At 43.0% G+C, this 18486-nt stretch overlaps 1 protein-coding gene across 4 annotated transcripts in view; it reads left to right on the plus strand.

Moving 5' to 3' along the window:
- Positions 1-18486, plus strand: part of SLC24A2 (solute carrier family 24 member 2) — a 276401-nt gene that overhangs the window by 238456 nt on the left and 19459 nt on the right. The gene's annotated exons all lie outside the window — the stretch shown is intronic.

Consider the following 18486-nt stretch of genomic DNA (forward strand, 5'->3'; position numbering starts at 1 on the left):
TCCCCGCAGTTGAAATTAGTCAGTATTGTGGTCCAGTCCACCACTCAGTGCTGCAACCATTAGATAGCTGCTTGATCTAATGGCTGCAATACTTAACATTTATACACACGGTGTGTGCCGTGGCTTCAGCGCTAGGCGCTTTGTCTATGCTATCACTTTAAACCTCCCAGCTGAACGTATAAACATTTAGTATCTCTGTTTTATAAGTGAGGAGGCTAAAGCTTAAGATGAAGCAGTTATTCAGGATTACTTGGTTTGTAGCGATTAGAGCTGAGATTTGATCTTGGGCGCGTGTGCTAAGTCGCTTCTTAGAGCTGATCCTGAGTGTCTGACTCTGCGATGCCAGACTGTAGCCCGCCAGGCTCCTCTGTCCTTGGGGATTGTCCAGGCAAGAATACTGGGTCTGTTGCCTTAGGACTGTCTAAATACAGAATCTGTACTGTTTCTACTGCCTCAGGACCACAGTTGCTCAAAAAAGTCAGCAGAAAAAAAAGTAGGTGGTGCTTGTTAGATTTCTGGATCTCATCCTCATCAAGGGAATCAGAATTTCTAAGGCATAGAGTCCCAAATTTACCTTTTAACTAGTTACCCTTGAGTCGGTGTTGCTCAAACTTTAATGTGTTTAGGAATTTCCTGGAGGATTCTGTTAAAATTCGGGGTCTGGTTTGTCAGGTCCAGAGTGGGGTACCCAGTCTGCAGCAATCCTGAGCTCCCAGGTGATTCTGACATGGCTGGTCTAAGAACCACACTTTTTGAGTAGCATGGCCCTAAAGTTTGTGACCTACTTCTCTAGACAGAATTTTCCCGACGAGCTGATAATGAAGCCAGACTACAGCAAATCCATTCCAACCCTCCCTTCTCCTTTACATTGGGATGCTGTCTGCAATAGAGGAAGTCTGTGCTTCTTAGAAGACATTTGCTCATTGTTGCCTGTTGCCTTTATTCCCTGAAGAAACATGCAAAGAACATTTCTTCATTTAAAGGAAAGGATAAAGATGTCAAGCACCTTTTTGTACGTGTGTTGGTCATTTGTATGTTGTTGCCTTCAGAAGAATATCTACTCAGATCCTTCATTTTTCAATCGGGTTATTCATTGTTTGCTATTGAGTTGTCAGAGTTCCTCATATATTTTGGTTATTAACTCCCTATCAGATATATGATGTGTAGATATTTTCTCCCACTCCATAGGTTGCCTTTTCATTTGTCTGTTGTTTCCTTTGCTGTGTTTTTCATGAGGTATACCTATCTTCACCTTGTATACCTTAAATAGATGGAATTTTTATTTGTCAGTTATACCTCAGTAAAGCTGCAGGGGGCAGGGGGGAATGACTGAAGGAAAATAGAGACACGGCAGCTCCTTCTGCCCTTGTCTCCTCTGCCTCCTAGGCTCTCGCCCTCCTGCCCAGAGCCCCACAGTCCCTTCGCATTAGCTCAAGGGTGAGCTGGCAGAGCACCTTATGTCTGCAGCATGTGGCAGAAGGAGGCAGGCCCCAAGAACATCTGGCTGTCCTTGGGGACTCACAGTCACAGGTGTGCAGAGGGCACCCTCATCACCATGCCTGTCCATCTGGCTGGCAGAGGGACAGCTATACTCCCCACATAGAAGCAGCTTGCTGCAGGGGGTTAACAGAGCCCCAGCAAACCCCTCTCTGAGCAGAGCTGTGTCCCCGGGTCTCACTCAAGGTAAGAGGACAGATTTGTGCACCATGCTGATACACTGAAAGCTCAAGGGCACACAGGCCTTCAGAGAGCCACCCCACCAGCTGCCCGCAGGACAGCCTGGCAGTGATTTTCAGAGCCAACACGAGAGAGTTAACAAATCTTCTTCTAGTTTCCTCATCTGCAAAGTACAGATAATCACAGTACCTGCCTCATTCGGGATATTAGGAGAGTTACATGAGATAATATTCATAGAACACTTAGCACAGAGCTAAATGCTACTATTTATTACTGCCCATTTTGCTGTTCTTTAGTTGCTAAGTCATGTCCAGCTCTTTTGTGACCCCATGGACTGTAGCCCACCAGGCTCCTTTGTTCATGGGATTCTCCAAGCAAGAATACTGAAGTGGGTTGCCATTCCCTTTTCCAGGGGATCTTCCCAACCCAGGGATGGAACCTGTGTCTTCTGCATTGGTGGGTGGATTCTTTACCACTGAGCCCCTAGGGAACCCTATGTGCCCATACCTACTATATAAGTAGCATCCAAGATGTCCCTTCCCTATAGGTAAAATGTTCATTGTAGCTAAAATGAAAATTATATATGGAAAGAATATATGCATATATAATGTTTGAGTATATCCAGGGTATGATAAGCAAATAAATAAACATCTGTAGTAGGTAAAGAATTATGACCCAGTATGTCACATAAAGAGTCTACCTGCAATGCAGGAGACCCAGGTTCAATCCCTGAGTCAGGACAATCCCCTGGAGAAGGAAATGGCAACCCATTCCAGTATTCTTGTCTGGAGAATTCCATGGACAGAAGAGCTCCAGTGGGCTCCAGTCCATGGGGTCACAGAGAGTCTGACACAACTGGGTGATCTTCACACATATGTCAGGAAAGTATATACAAAGTGTTCTGGGAGCCTTTCAGAGGAAGACCTAGGTGAGGAAAAGTGCAAAACCTTAAAAGAAGAGGTAATATTTGAGCTGGGCATTGATGAGTGAGTAGGGGTTTGTTGCTCAAAAAAGGAGGCGATGACAACACGTTCCCTTAAGAGGGAGATTCATGTTAGTGATTGGTGAAAAGGCCGGAGAAACTAAAGACTGAAACGTGAGGTGAGGAGGGAGGAGAAATCCACTTGGAAAAGTGTGTTGGGCTGAAATTCTTCCATTGTTGAATCAGAAACTTTACAGTGCTCATCCAGTATGTGTTAGGCGATGTGCTGGGCCTTGGAAATTCCAGCAGAATTTTGGGACCATTCTAGCAGAGCAGAGAGACTGCAAATGGAAACCAAGACATAATTATGGACAGCAATGGGGTCATGAAGAAAATAAAGCCTTGTGACTCAATGGAGGGCGAGTGGAGGGGCCCCTTTAGGTTGGGAGGTGAGGGAAAGCTTCACTAAGGAAGTGGTATTTGAACAGAGGCGGAACTTTTAAGAATAAGCCAGCCAGAACATCTGTGGTGGTCCAGTGGTTAAGACTTTGCCTTCCAGGGCAGAAAAGGGTACGGGTTCGGTCTCTGGTCTGGGAGCTAAGATCCCACGTGCCTTGCAGTGAAAAAAGAAAACATGAAGCAGAGGCAATATTGCAACAAATTCAATAAAGACTTTAAAAACAGTCCACATCCAAATAAAAATAAAAATCTTGGGAAAAAAGAACAAGCCAGGCCAAGGGAACAGCACCCACAGAGGCAGAAATGAGCTTGACTTGTTTGAGGAACAGAGAAGTCAGTGTGGCTGGAGAGTGGGGAGCAGAGGGAGGGAAGAGGGTGGCAGTGAGCTCCCAGCAGGGCTGGCCTGCCTTGAGGACCATGATACGCAAGTTGACTTCCTTCCAGGGCAACAAGAAGCTGCCATAGGTTCCCAGGTGTGAGTTGCACCTGTGAAAGATCCAAGAGGCTGCACTGAGGTGTAGAGATCGGATGTGCAGCAAGAAAGTGGATGACAGTGGTGGGGCAGTGAGGTGGCTGCAGGAGTTGGGAAGAGCTGATGAGGCCTGGACCAGAGCAGTGGATGGCGAGGGAGGAGACCCACAGGCATCAGGAAGGGCGTTGTGGCTCTGCCTGAGAAGTACGGCCATCCCCCTGCTGGAAGCAGGGAGCTGCCATGGAGTGGCAGCATCAGCTCTGTGAGATAGGAAGAGAGCTCTTTCTGAATGGCAACGAAGGGGGCAGAGTGAGGGAGGGTAGGCTACAGGGTGGCAAGGTAAGAGCCCGTTTGGTACAAAGATTAGCAAACTGTGCTGTGCTTAGTCGCTCAGTGATGTCCGACTCTTTGCAACCCCATGGACTGTAGCCCGCCAGGCTCCTCTGTCCATGGGGATTCTCCAGACAAGAATACTGGAGAGGGTTGCCATGCCCTCCTCCAGGGATTCTTCCCAACCCAGGGATCAAACCCAGGTCTCCTGCATTACAGGCGAATTTTTTACCATCTGAGCCACCAGGAAAGTCCTAGCAAGCTGTGATCTGTGGCCAGATCTGGCCTGCAGCCTGTTTTTGAACGACCCCTGAGATGAGAATGTTTTTATCTTCTTGAAGCTTTAGATAAAAGCAGCAGCAGCATATGTGACAGAGACCATAAGGCCCATAAAGCCTAAAATATTTACTATCTGGCCCTTTTCAGGAAAAGCTTGCCCACCCCTCTTTTCAACCATCTGTAGTCTTTACCCAAAAAAAGAAAAAGAGAAAGAAAAAAATAACAAGGAAGCTCTTCATGCACTTATATGGAATGATCTTCCATATATGCTGTTAAGTGGAAAAGGCAACATGCCAAACTCACCCAGTGCACTCTTAGTAAGAGGGGAAAAAAGAAGGAAATAACATAGGAATGTGGAAGCATTCGCTTTGGATTCTGTTGGAGAAACTGGCTGATTGCTACCGAATAACGGTCTGCGGTAAGGAACTGGGGTGGAAGGGAGACTTCTGCATACATTTTTCAGTATGTAGCCTTCTGTAGCTTTTGTATTTTGAACCAGTTAACTGTTTTATCTATTCCCCAAAAATGCAACAACTAAAACCAGTAATGGTTTAAATTAAAACAGAAACAGTGTGCATTAGTCCCTTAAGAGAAAAGTCTCTGAAGACAGACCACATGAGTTCAAATCCAAGATTTGCCACTCCCCAGCTGTGTGACTTTGGACAAGTTACTTAACCTCTCTGTTCTCATCTTTCTTCTCTCTGAAACAGGGATACTATCCTATTTCACAGCATCCTTGTGAGACTAGAATGCTCATAGAATTGTTCTTGGCAAACAATTAGCAGTGCACAATCATTTGTCATTATTAGCAGTACTTGTAAAACTTTCTTTAAAATGTCTGTTAAGTAGCCCAGGTGACAAGGCCTCAGACCAACCATGAGCTGTAGCGTGGCTGACAGTGACTGGATGTGAGAGCTGTTTCTGAGGAAGCACTGAGACCATTTGTTAATAAATCAGTCATAGAGAGTGAACCAGAAAAAGCAGTTGTGGGTGATGCTGAAGTTTCCAGGCTGGAATGACTGAGTAGCAGGAGAAATTAGAGCTGTGATTCTCGACTCAGAAAAATAGGTGTGAAATCAGGACACTCGGGCCACCTAAAGCACAGTTTCGCAGAAAGAATTCAGTGCCTTTTTACTGTTGAGTTTTCTTTCTTTCCCAGTTGTATTTTTATCAAGCTCCAGGAGGAATGAGGTGTGCCTCCCGACTTTATTAATGGAAACGATGAGCCCACACACCACACACTCACCACTGATACTCTTCTAAGAGTTTAACCCATCTCATCTAATGAACCTGCTGTTTGCAGAACCGTATTTACAAGTGAACTAATTTTACATTGATACCTCATCTCTGAGAACTTCCTTATGTCCAGACTTTACACTGCCAATGAAGAGCACTCTAAAAGAGCACTCTGTGAGCACTTCGTCTCCCTTTGCAGGAGATTTTTTGCTTCATTCGTAAATTTTGTGGAGCCAAGAAAAAATTTGACTTCTCAAATGGCTTAGTGCTAATTATCTTCTCCCAAGGCCTGCTGATAGAATGCTGTTGATTCTAACACAACTGAGTTGAGCTGTCACTGAGAATTTACCGACCTTCCAAATTTTCAGTGTTGAGAGTTTATCCACGTTTGAAAGACAATTCTAAAATATATTCTCTCCCACCCAGAAGCCAGCATTTTCTTACATTTTAATTTTGCCAAGATGACATCACCAACTCAATGGACATGAGTTTGAGCAAATTCTGGGAGACAGGGAAGGGCAGAGAAGACTGGCATGCTGCAGCGCATGGGGTCACAGAGAGTTGGACACGACTGAGCAACTGAACAACAACAACAGCAACAGACAACAGCCGGGTGATGGCACATGGCCGGCGTGCGCAGGGAAGCTGCCTGCCTTTCTGCATCATGGTCCTCCAGGCATAACACATCCAGACTCTTTATATACCTGCTCACAGTGGGAAGGGAGAAAGAGGAAGACCTTGCAAATTTCTTAGATTCTGAAATCTGAAAATCTAACTCTTTCTTCATGTATTGTGCTTTTTATATGTTGCAGCTTTTATTTCATTTTGCCTCTAAGACTTCTCTCTGCCCTTAGGGAAATCTAAATTGTCTTTGCTTTGGTTAAGAGTTGCCTAGTTGCAGCAGCAGGCAAACAGACTTATTTAAGATTATCACATCCCTAGGAAAAGAGAATACACATACACACACACACACTCACACACACACTCACACATACACACACACTTGTATAGGTAGATAACTAGATAGATATTTAGATAGATAGTGAATAAAATGCCCATTTTTCTTCTTTTTTTCTCACTTTACAACTTAAATAATATCTTACTATATTAAACCCTTCCTTTCTCCCTCTGGAATTTCAGCTCTAACTTATTTCTTCCCAGCCTAGCATTGGTCTTCACCTAAACTCAATCTGGTTTTTTAAGATCTGCTCTTACAGTGCTGATTTAAATGTCTGGGTGACTAAGTAAAGGGTGAGTAGAGAAAGATGATGGACATGATCGTAATCTTAGATTTCTCTTAAGAAAACTAAAATGCATTTTTGTTGTCATTTAAAGTTATAGCTGTGATTTTAAAGCTCCGTAGAAAGACTGTATAATGAACATTGGTCCATAAATTAGCTCTGATAAGGACTCCAAAGATTATCCAAGCAGATGGTATCCAGAGTCCACATGATGTGTTTCTTCCAAAAGTATTACCTTTAGTTAGAAAATGTTTACTCTCTTCGCAGTGATAAGATTTCGGGGGGTTTGTTTGTTTGGTCATGCTGAGTGGCATGTGGGATCTTAGTCCCTCAACCAGGGATGATGGAACCTGTACCCCCCACGCTGGGAGCTCAGAGTCTTACCCACTGGGCCACCAGGGAAGTCCCAGCAATGTTTACCAGAGAGTTTTCATACCTCAAACCTTCCTGTTATTCAAAGAGCAAGTGTCTCTTCTAAATGATTGTGGTGTAATGGCCAGGTCAACCATTTTGAAAGTTTAAAAACAGCTAAGGACCAAATTTCCCACTATTAATGAGATTATTCAATCTCTTGAAACATTGATGAAACATAAGAGCATTCTGGCACTCAGGAAAAGGAAGTTTTGGTGGACGGTGAGCACGGGGCAGTTCTGGGGAGCAAGACCTAAGTATGAAAGGAAAATAGTCAAAGATTTTTCATCAGACTGGAGTTTTCAAGGTCCAAGCCATGTTAGATCTATGATTGCCTTAGGAAAAAAAAAACTTATTAGTATCCGAGAAAAACTAGTACACACTATACAGGGGAAGAGCAAAAATTAGTGTTTTATCTACCAGGCCATAGTACATGGGTTCCATTTCCAAGGAAATAACACTTTTTTTTCTCTCAATCTATACATTTATTTGTTAAGGAAAAGTTGAGATCCAGTTTCAATATCAGATGACCTGTACAATATTTACCAACTGCCTAAGATCCACACAGAGGCCCTTTGAACACAGTTAAAATGAAATAGATAGATCTGACTCTTGAGTTTCTGCCTAAATTTGAATATTGACAGAGAATAATAACTTCACTTAGAATCTTACTGTTAATAACACCATTTGTCACTGTGCTTTCTGAAGGAGTTTAAAGAAAGTCTATTAAAAATTCACATAAGATACATTAAGGGCTATTAATAAAAAGAAAAAAACTCCATTGCCACCCTGAAAAAAAAACTGACATTAATATCACTGGTCCTGTGAGTAATTGTAATCCAATTGATGATAAAACAATGAGAATGACTTTTGAATTATTTCTTATGATTCTTCAGTAGCTTTTATGTTGACAAATCTTCTATGATTTGTATCAGCAGGATTTACAAAGCCCATGAAAACTATACAAAAACCGATTTATAGCAGCAGTACAGAAAGAAATCCACCTTGTCTGTAGGTTGCACCTCAGAATTATTTGGGCAAAATGCAAAGTGAAGGAAAGTAATTATATTTCACCAGACCCTCCAAATGCCATTTTACATTAATATAAGATGGTTTCTTGGCTTCATGGGAAACTTGGGTCCAGACAGCTTCATCACTCACAGCAAAATATTTTGAAATCTTGGTTTCAATTCAGAGTCATGGAGAAACAGATGAAATGTTTTCAGGTTGCCATTGCTGAGTGAAAGCTTATCATTTTGTGTTTGATATGTTAAATTCTTGATGCTAGTTTTTTTCCCCATCTATATGTAAAACAAACCATAAAATGGTATTTTTAGGAGGGGTGAATTATTTCCTACTGCTAGATAGGCTGAGATTAATCACTTTAAAAAAAATCTGTATGACATTTAAATGTTCTCTGTTGGTTCAGGATGTCTACTCAGAAGGCAATACAGATATCGCAGGATGGTGCTGCCTTCCCAAAAGAGATGCTTTGTAACTGACCTCTTCTTGATTTATCTCTTGGAAAGAGATAAGTGATAGACACATAGAGATAAGAGTGGAGTCAAGAGAATGAAGGATATTGGTAAATAATACAAGGGCAAAGACACTGAAAAACTCAGGGAACAAAAATAAAGAGATTTCTCAAAAACTCAGTAAAGAATGAGTGGAAAAGGGGTTATTTACTCAGCCATAAAAAGGAATGAATTTGAGTCAGCTGCAGTGAGGTAGATAAACGTCGAGCCTGTTATACAAAGTGAAGTAAATCAGAAGGAGAAAAACAAATATCATATATTAATGCATATCTATGGAATCTATAAAAATGGTCCTGATGAATCTATTTGCATGGCAGAAATGGAGATATGAGCATAGAGAACAGACATTCAGACACAGTAGGAGAAGGAGAGGAGGGGACAAATTGAGAGGGTAGCATTGGCATATATACGCTGCCATGTGTAACATAGATAGCCAGCAGGAAGCAACTGTATAGCTCCAGGAACTCAGCTCAGTGCTCTGTGTTGACCTAGAGGGGTGTGATGGGGGACAGGGAGAAATGCTCAAGACAGAGGGGACACATGTGTACTTATGGCCAATTCATAAGCCATATGTTGTTGTACAGCAGAAACCAGCACAACATTTTAAAGCAATTACCCTCCAATTAAAATAAATTTTAAAAATAAAGAATTTAAAAAATAAAGACTGCAGCACTAAAGAAAGAATTATACAACATTATAAAGCAACTATCCTCCGAAAAAATTAACTTCAAACAAATTATAGCAAGTGAACATGATGATTTCTTTTAAAGCAAAAAAAAAAAAGATTCAAAATTAAGATACTTTAAAAAGGTTACTATCTATATGGTAGGTGCATATCAGTCTGCTTGGGCTGCCATAACAAAATAAAAAAATCACAGACTAGGCAGTTCAAACAACAGAAATTTATTTTCTTCTAGTCCTGGAAGCTGGAAGTCTAAGGTCAAGGTTTCAGCCAATTCAGTTTCTGGCAAGGGTTCTCTTCCTGGCGTGCAGTTGGCTGTCTTCTCTCTTTGTCCCCATAGAGCCTTTCATACACAAAAGGGTGAGGAGTGTGGGTGGAGAGAGCAAGAAGAAGTAGAGAAGTGTTCTTTGAGGTCTCTTCTCACAAGAACACTAATCCTGTATGATCAGGGTCTCACTCCTATGACCTCAGTTCCGTTCAGTTCACTCAGTTCAGTCCAGCTCTTTGCGATCCCAGGGACTGCAGCATGCCAGGCCTCCCTGTCCATCGCCAACTCCTGGAGTTTGCTCAGACCCATGTCCATTGAGTCGATGATGCCATCCAACCATCTCATCCTCTGTCGCCTCCTTCTCCTCCTGCCTTCAATCTTTCCCAGCATCAGGGTCTTTTCCAGTGAGTCAGCTCTTCTCATCAGGTGACCAAAGTATTGGAGCTTCAGCCTCATCATCAGTCCTTCCAATGAGTATTCAGAGTTGATTTCCTTTAGGATGGACTGGTTTGATCTCCTTGCTGTCCAAGAGGCTCTCAAGAGTCTTCTCCAGCACCACATTTGAATTTTGGAGGGACACAACACTCTGTCCATAAGAGTCAGTAAGGACTCATCTTTGAGTTGAGTAACTGAATTTTTCCAAATGAAACTCTGATTTTTCATCATTGTGTCTAACAGACTTTCTTCTTCATGGCTATCCTGTTTTTATTCCCTTTTTAAACAGGTAGGGCAAATGACAAATGAAATTGTCCTTATAGCCCTTTGCTGACCCATTCCAGAACTCTGAGTTTGCTCTCAAAATGACTCATACACATCTTGTTTGGCAAGCTCTGAACAATAGCTCTGGGATCCCCAAAATCCATTTTCCCTTGTGTCACTTAGAGGTTTTGAGCATAGGTCTTTAGGTCCGTGAGACCAAAATGATCCACAACCCAGTAGTGAAGAATTTTTATGGGTTGATCTTTTGAATTTCAAGCACGACATTCTAGTTCTGTAATAGACAAAGTAAAAGCTGCTGGTATGTTGACCACACTAATTGGCCAACCGGTCTAGGGAAACAAAACTGAAGATGAGGTGAAAACCACTTACTGTCCCTGAGGCAGTCGGTATTTATGGTGGGAGTTTATAATAAATTTCTATTGCTCAAACCACCTAGTCTGTGGTGTTTGTTGTGGTGGCCCAAGCAGACTAATACAGGAACCATATGGATATTTATCATTTTTTTAAAATCTCATTTTTAATAGATTTCCTTGGTGGTAAAGCACTTCATGGAATGTATTTTGGCACCTTCTACTTGCCAAATAGATGTTGATTTCAGAGCTTTTCACTGTATTAAAGAATGACTGTGCATTTTTGGTAATTTTACGTTTGAGAGCTCCAACTCTAGTATTGTTTTTAGCTCTGCACAAAACACAGAATCAAGGTGTCACAATATTATGAGTCTGCTTGGAAGCTTTGTTTCAGATAAAAACTCTGCTTACAGCCCATCTACTGAAATAAAAGAGCGTTTTCTCCTTAGGGCTGTGGAATTTTCCCTTTCATCTTATTTACAAAGGTCTTCTATTTATTCCTCTTACCAAATAGGAAAGTAAATTAGATTGTTGACATCACTACAGTCAATGAATGCTCAATAAGTGTTGGATGAATGGATATATGCGAGAACACAATTATTGCAGTTTCCACTTTCACATGAAAAAATTGAATTATAGAATTGTATTGCTTGGAAGTATTATAATTCACCAAGTCAAACTTCTTTCTTCTGGACATCTTTGAAGAAGTTATTCTCCTAACCATTTATTAACAATAATAATAATAACTAACATTTACTGAGTGTTTACTCTGTGCCAAACACAGTTCTAAGTGCTCATCCTAGACTATCTCAGTTAATTTTATATAACAGCAATCACATTGTAAAAGAATGTCCTGGAGCACAAGTGGGTCTTCTTTGTCTATTAATCCCTTCTCCAACAATCCCTTCATTAGGTAAGACACTTTCAAGATTTCTTCTCTCTCTAGGAGCATCCCACACACACACCTTTCCACCGGTTCCCGAGGAAACCTAATTGGAAAAATAAAACATGCCACCTCTGTCAAAGAGAGTATTTTTAATGCTTCAATAATGAAAAAGGACAGATATAGGAGGAGAAACACATCATCCCTGTTCAAAGATGATGCTGTTTTGTTGGGCATATTCTTCCCCTGAGGTTCCACTGGCCTTTGAACATGGAATGCTGGAGTCTGGAAATAACCCGCCTCCCGTTTCATTGCTTGCTAAAGTGAGCCTCAGGAAAGTTTATGATTGTAAAGGGCTTAATCCATCTCCTCCAGTGTCCCCTAGATATTCATTTTAGAAGTAGCCAGTACAGGATTATCCACCATTATGAGAATCAGGGGTGACATCAAGCAATGAAATGGCCGTAAAATCTCAAGCCCTCATTTTGGTGTACTTGCCTGTCACCTCATCCTATAGCAAACCTGAGCTAAATTTCTGCACATTTTTCTTGGACAGAGATGCTCAAGGACAAGTCTTTCTTTTTCACCTGTATTTGGAGTTCTGACATTCACTGATATCTTATCAGCACCCACATTTCTTTTGTAAAATAAAAAATTTATTGGAGTATAGTTGCTTTACAATATTGTGTAAGTTTCTGCTGCAAAGTGTATCAGCTATATGGATATAAGTGTGTGTGTGTGTGTGTGTCCCCTTCTTTTGGATTTCCTTCCCACTTAGATCACCACAGAGCATTGATTAGAGTTCCCTGTGATATACAGCAGGTTCTCATTCATTATCTGTTTTATACATAGCAGTGTACATATGTCAACCCCAGTCTCCCAGTTCATCCCACCCCTTCTCTCCCCCCTTGGTGTCCATACATTTGTTCTCGATGTCTGTGTCTTTGTTTCTGCTTTGCAAATAGGTTCATCTGTTCCATTTTTCTAGATTGCACATACATGTGTTAATATACGATACTTGTTATTATCTTTCTGACCTACTTCTAAATTTGAACCTGGCTCTTTGGAGATGTCACTCAAGGAGGTAGAGGAGGGAAGAGAGCATCACAGTGGCCCCCACTCCCCACACACACTTCCAAATCTGCCCTTCATTTCCCCTTCAGAGCTGCCTTGGATGCAGTAAGGAAAAATACCACAGACTGTGTAGCTGACTAATGGAAATTTATTTCTTACAATTTGGGAGGCTGAGAAGTCCAAGATTAGGTGGCTGTTGCAGCCTGCTTCCTGGATCGTAAATGGACATTTAGTCAGTATGTCCTCATATGGCAGAAGGGCAAGCTAGCTTCCCAGTTATGTATAAGGACACTAATCCCAGTCATGAAGGCTCTGCCACCCTGACCTGATCACCTCCCCAGACTCCACCTCTGAACACCATCACTGTGGGGGGTTAGGGTTTCATCATATGAATTTTGGAGGGACACAAATATCCCATCCATAGCAAGCTCAAGAAAAATAGTGCACCTAAGAATCAGGTGTTTCTGATCAGCTTTTTCAAGGAAGTGGGCCATCCAACCCACCAGAAATTAAGCTCAAGAAAATCAAACAAAATTATGTCAGTTACATGCTTAGTGTTTGTCATAGCTAGCATTGCTATTTCAGTAGATTTGATTTACTTCAAAAAGCTGAGAAGCCAGATGTAATTGAACAGAAAGCACATTCATACCTGTGTTTTAGGAGTGAGGAGGGAAGGCCATATGGTATTTTGGAAGAGCCTTGGGTTGGGTGTGAAAGGAATCTGGCACTGCGACCTTCCTTCTTTCCGCATATCACTTCATCTTAGGGTCCTCAAGTAATGGGGGTGGGCTCAACGACCTGGGTCTCCTCCAGCTCTGAAATCTGGGGCCCTAAAGCTCCTCTACCAAATGATTGCAGAGGTCTATGATTTCAGCTTGTCTTTGATGATCATTTAGTGTCCACATGATGAAATGAATGACAAGTTCTTGGACAGGAAGGTGAGGTGAAGTGAAGTTGCTCAGTCATGTCCACCTCTTTGTGACCCCATGGACTGTAGCCTACCAGGATCCTCCATCCATGGGATTTTCAAGGCAAGAGTACTGGGGTGGGTTGCCATTTCCTTCTCCAGAGGGTCTCCCGCATTGTAGACAGACGCTTTACCATCTGAGCCACCAGCGAAGTCCACAGGAATGTCGTCCCACATTAAAACAATGCAGGAGACAAGCAAACTCTGCTTCACAATGACAAGGTTTTAAAGGACTTTGGGGGCCAATAAAGGGGTGAGGTACACCAGGTCCAGATGCCTTGCAGGTGGCATGGATGTGTTCTTTCTCTATCCCAGCATTTCCGTTGACTTGCCTGAGGGCACACAGCTAGTTAGCTGCAGAGATGAGGTTAAGGACAGAAGGGAAGAGGATTAACGTTTGCTGATCCCCGGCCTCTTTCAGGTACTGTGCATCCTGCGATTGCCCCAGTCTATAGATGAATGCCTCCCATGTAGCCTAGATTTTTCACGTGTTTTATTAGTGGCTTTTGTTGAGGGGGACAGTTTTAATATTCTTGATACACTCACCCGCCCAGCCTCATGTCTCAGGCTCAATGAATGTTTTTATGGATAGTTTTTCCCACTCCCAGCCCCTGGGGACCCTGCTGGGGATTTGTAGCGTGCACCACACTCCGTGAGCTTTGCCCTGCTTGATCATTCATGTGGGCACCTGCGTGGCTGCAATGTAGAGGTGTAACTGATGTTTTTTCCTACAGATATAGTATAGAATCAGCAGCAATAATAAATGTATTAGGGACTATTATTTTTAAGTAGAAGTACAAATCACTTCCTGGAGAAGGGAATGGCAACCCACTCCAGTATTCTTCCCTGGAAAATTCCATGCACAGAGGAGCCTGGCAGGCTACAGTCCATGGGGTTGCAAAGAGTCGGACATGACTGAGTGACTAACACTACTACACTACAAATCACTGTAAATCTTCACCTGCCCCCAGCTTGACCTTGGCCCAGTGTTTTAGCATAAATGAATTCTGTTTCTACATAGATAGGAAAGTACTGGCATTGTACTTTATTGAGCATCATGCCACACTGAAGGGACTTTCCAGTGAAAAGAGGTGACATTCTATAGTGCTGAACTGAGTGGTCCTTTTGTGGGGGTTAAAGGAGAATCGAACCCCCACCAAGTTGAGAGCGAGGCAGATTCAGGTTATCCTCTGAGACTGCTCCTCGTGAACTGGAGATGAGATGTTATTACCGATCAATAAAACTGAACTCAAAGATGGCCTATTTTCAGATGCCTCCCGGGCATTCATTTTAATTCTCTGCTAACAGAGATTGCATTAAAGTGGGCTCAACTTCACACTGGAATTCTGCACAGTGCCCTTCACAGATAAAAATAAGAAATTGTGTTGCTTCCAAGAAATATTTTTCTGGCTGCAGAGGCAGCTACTGGACTAACGAATCCAACTCAGGCCCCTCCACTGGAAACCTGACACTTAGGCTGGGGCAAACCATCCAGACCAGGTACAAGTGGAAATAGTACAAGAATCATGTGCAAAGAAGCTGAACAAATTCTCATGCTGCTGCTGCTAAGTCACTTCAGTCGTGTCCAACTCTGTGCGACCCCATAGACGGCAGCCCACCAGGCTCCCCCGTCCCTGGGATTCTCCAGGCAAGAACACTGGAGTGAGTTGCCATTTCCTTCTCCAATGCATGAAAGTGAAAAGTGAAAGTGAAGTCGCTCAGTCATGACTGACTCTCTGCAACCCCATGACCTGCAGTCCACCAGGCTCCTCCGTCCATGGGAGTTTCCAGGCAAGAGTACTGGAGTGGGGTGCCTTTGCGTTCTGTGGATTCTCATGCTACTAGACCACAAACAAGACAGACTGCTGCCATTCCTCCCATTCAGTAGATAAAGGAAAATAAAACTAAGTTGTTTGCTCCAGAGACCTCCCAATAGGTGCTGACCCCTGGAAGTGTTCTTGTCTCACTGTAGGTAGGTATTCTGATAGCCAGACCTCTAGATTCCAACCTTCAGTATTGATAAATGAATCCAAGAAGGTAGGTGTCCTTTTATCACAATGTTGTCACATAGAATAACATCTCACCTTTGTCTCTTCTCCTCTCTTTCTCTCTCTCTCTCTCATAAAGTTATCCCCAAAATTCTGTAGGATCACTGCAGAGTTGTATTTCTAGGTCTGTCCCACCTTGCTTCACAAAGACTTGGGGCTGCTTGCAAAGTACATCTGATGAAAGAAAAGGATAAAATGACTATTTTTGAGAAAATGCAGCAAAGGATGGAAAAGATAGGGGGAAATGGATCAGTAAGACTAGACTAGAAAAGACTAGACTAAGGTGAGCTCAGATCCCAGTGCTGTGGTTGCTGGTCAGGGGCTACAAATTTGCCTCTGAACTCCGCAGTGCAAAGAAATAAATAGCATCATTTCCCTGATTCACAGATGTCTCAAAGTTTCTAGAAGAAGCATGAGTTTTCCTAGTGCTAAGATGTGAAAGGTTTCTCTCCCTTGATTCCTCATAAAGAGGCCACCGGATCAGCTAGGATAAGGTTCCACCATTAGCAACCAAAACCCCAAAATGACAGTGACTTAAATAAGATAGAATTTTGTGTCTCTCCCAAGTCTTTATAGGCAGCTGAGGGACGGCCAGAATGGCTCTTGATAGGTGTCAAAAGTCAGATCCTTTTATACTCTTTCTCCACCTTGTGGGTCCAAGACGACTGTTCAGACTCTGGCCAAAATGTCCCCATTCCTGGCAGCCGGAAGCAGAAATGAGTGATGAAGGATACACCTCCACCCTTTAAAGACACATCCCAGAAATTGCAGAAGATCCCTTCCCATTCCATCTCATTGGCCAGAACTTAATCCCATAACAACACCTTGCTACAAGAAAGGCTGGAAATAGAGACTTTATTCCAGGCCCAGGTAAAAGGAGGCCTTCTGTCACTAAAGCACAAGGGCAATGTTAGGTTTCTAGGGCTGCCATTAAAAAAAAAAAAAAATCAGAGGCCAGGTGGCTTAAACCACAGAAATTTATTTCCTCACAGTTCCGGAGGCTGAACGTCCAAGATCAAGGTGTCTAGAGGTCGTTTTCTGCTGAGGCCCCTCTCCTTACAGTTGGCTGCCTTCTTGCTTTATCCTCATGTGGTCTTTCCTCTGAGCACGCACATCCCTGGTGTCTCTCTGAGTCCTAACCTCCTATTATAAGGACACCAGTCGCAATGGGTTAAGACCTGTCATAATGGCCTCATGTTAACCTAATCACCTTTTTAAGGGCCTTGTCTCCAGTCACAGCTAAGGTCCTGGGGGCTGGGACTCCAACACAGGAGTTTGGAAAAGACACAATTCAATCCATAACAGGCAGAATAGATACTAGAGAACAATCAGAAGCTCTGGCTGTGTCATTTGCCAGCCTCCTCGTAATAGATCAAGAATAAATTCTTTGATGCTGTTTGTTCTGTCTCCCCTTTGAAATTCAAATCTCTTGATCCTCCACCACCTACTATTCCTGCCAGGCTGCACTGGATCCTTCAAGATTGGACAACCAGAACATCGCTGTGTGGAAACTTAGAGTCACGCGTTTTAGTCTCAGGGTCCATGTCACGGATTGTCGTTTAGTTGCTAAGTTGTGTCCGACTCTTTGCAACCGTATGGACTGTAGCCCACCGGGCTCCTCTGTCCATGGGATTCTCCGGGCATGAGTATGGAGTGGGTTGCTGTGCCCTCCTCCAGGGGATCTTCCTGACGCAGGGATCAAACCCACATCTCTCATATCTCCTACACTGGCAGGTGGGTCCTCTACCCTCTAGCCCCACCTGGGAAGCCTGTGTCAGGGGTTGCAAAATCAGTCATTGCTGCCCTGATTTTGCATAATTCTAGGGATTCTATGGAGACCCCAGATCTTACACTATTCTAAAGCCTTCTATCATGAGACAGTTGACTTTTTCTTTTTGGATCATTTTTGCATTTTCTCTGGATATGCTACAGCAGTTTTAGGAGGTAAAGATGGGTTATTGCAAGGTCAAAGCCAGGATGCCACGACTCCAGGAAAAACTGGAAAATCATTGCCCAGCCTCTCCTGGGGTTGAGATAAATGAGCATGCCAGCAGCCCCAGCTTGGGCAAAGGCAAAACAAGCCCCAGACTTGGAACAGTACTTTTTTCCCACTTTTCTCACTAGCTTGCAAGCTGTCACCCATTGAACCAGAGTGAGATTACACTTGGCAAAAAGACAAAGAGAATTTCCCCTAAGACATACTGACAGCCTTGCTCCCTGGGTACCTCTCAAATCCTCTGCAGGGTTCTGGGCCCCTGAACTTCTGTCTATGGCAAGCTTCATCCACAAGAGTCCATGACGTCCCCACAGAGAGCACTGTTTGTGTAGCTTGAGACCCAGCATCTTCTCCTTGTCCATTTCTGCTCTAGCAACAGCCACCTTAAATGCAGCTTTTGGAAGCCATACAATATAGCTAATTGTTTGCATTGGACAGTAGTGTGTTTAGAGCTTATGCATCTAAACAGACAATTATTTTCCACTATTTGCTGGTGGCACTGCCTGCCTGGTGACTTTGGCAGATGGAGAAAGGAGCTAATCCGTAGGTTATAAGCAGAAGGGTTATTGATGAAATGTCACCATCTGTTGGTGTCATTAAAATGATATGAGTCATAAAGAGTTGCTTTTGCCTTTTTCTCTGAAAAAAAGATTAACTTAGAGTCTAGAGAGAAGTTTCTAGATTGCAGATGGCAGTGGGGGACCTGACCGTGGCGGGGTGGGGGAGTGTCCATTCTGGAAGGGGAATGAGCTTGATGACCAGATCAGATTGATGGGTCTTTCAAGGAAATGCTAGACTCCTCTCTGTCTGAATAAAACCACTCACCTTGCATGAGACAGGGTACTTATTACATGTGATGTAAGGTCTCAACTCTCCCATGATCCTCCCAATTCCTGAGGCATCTCACAGGTGGGGAGCAGAAAGTCTTTCATTTGG

This window comes from Capra hircus, chromosome 8 (assembly GCF_001704415.2).
Source record: "Capra hircus breed San Clemente chromosome 8, ASM170441v1, whole genome shotgun sequence".
Classification (NCBI taxonomy): domain Eukaryota; kingdom Metazoa; phylum Chordata; class Mammalia; order Artiodactyla; family Bovidae; genus Capra; species Capra hircus.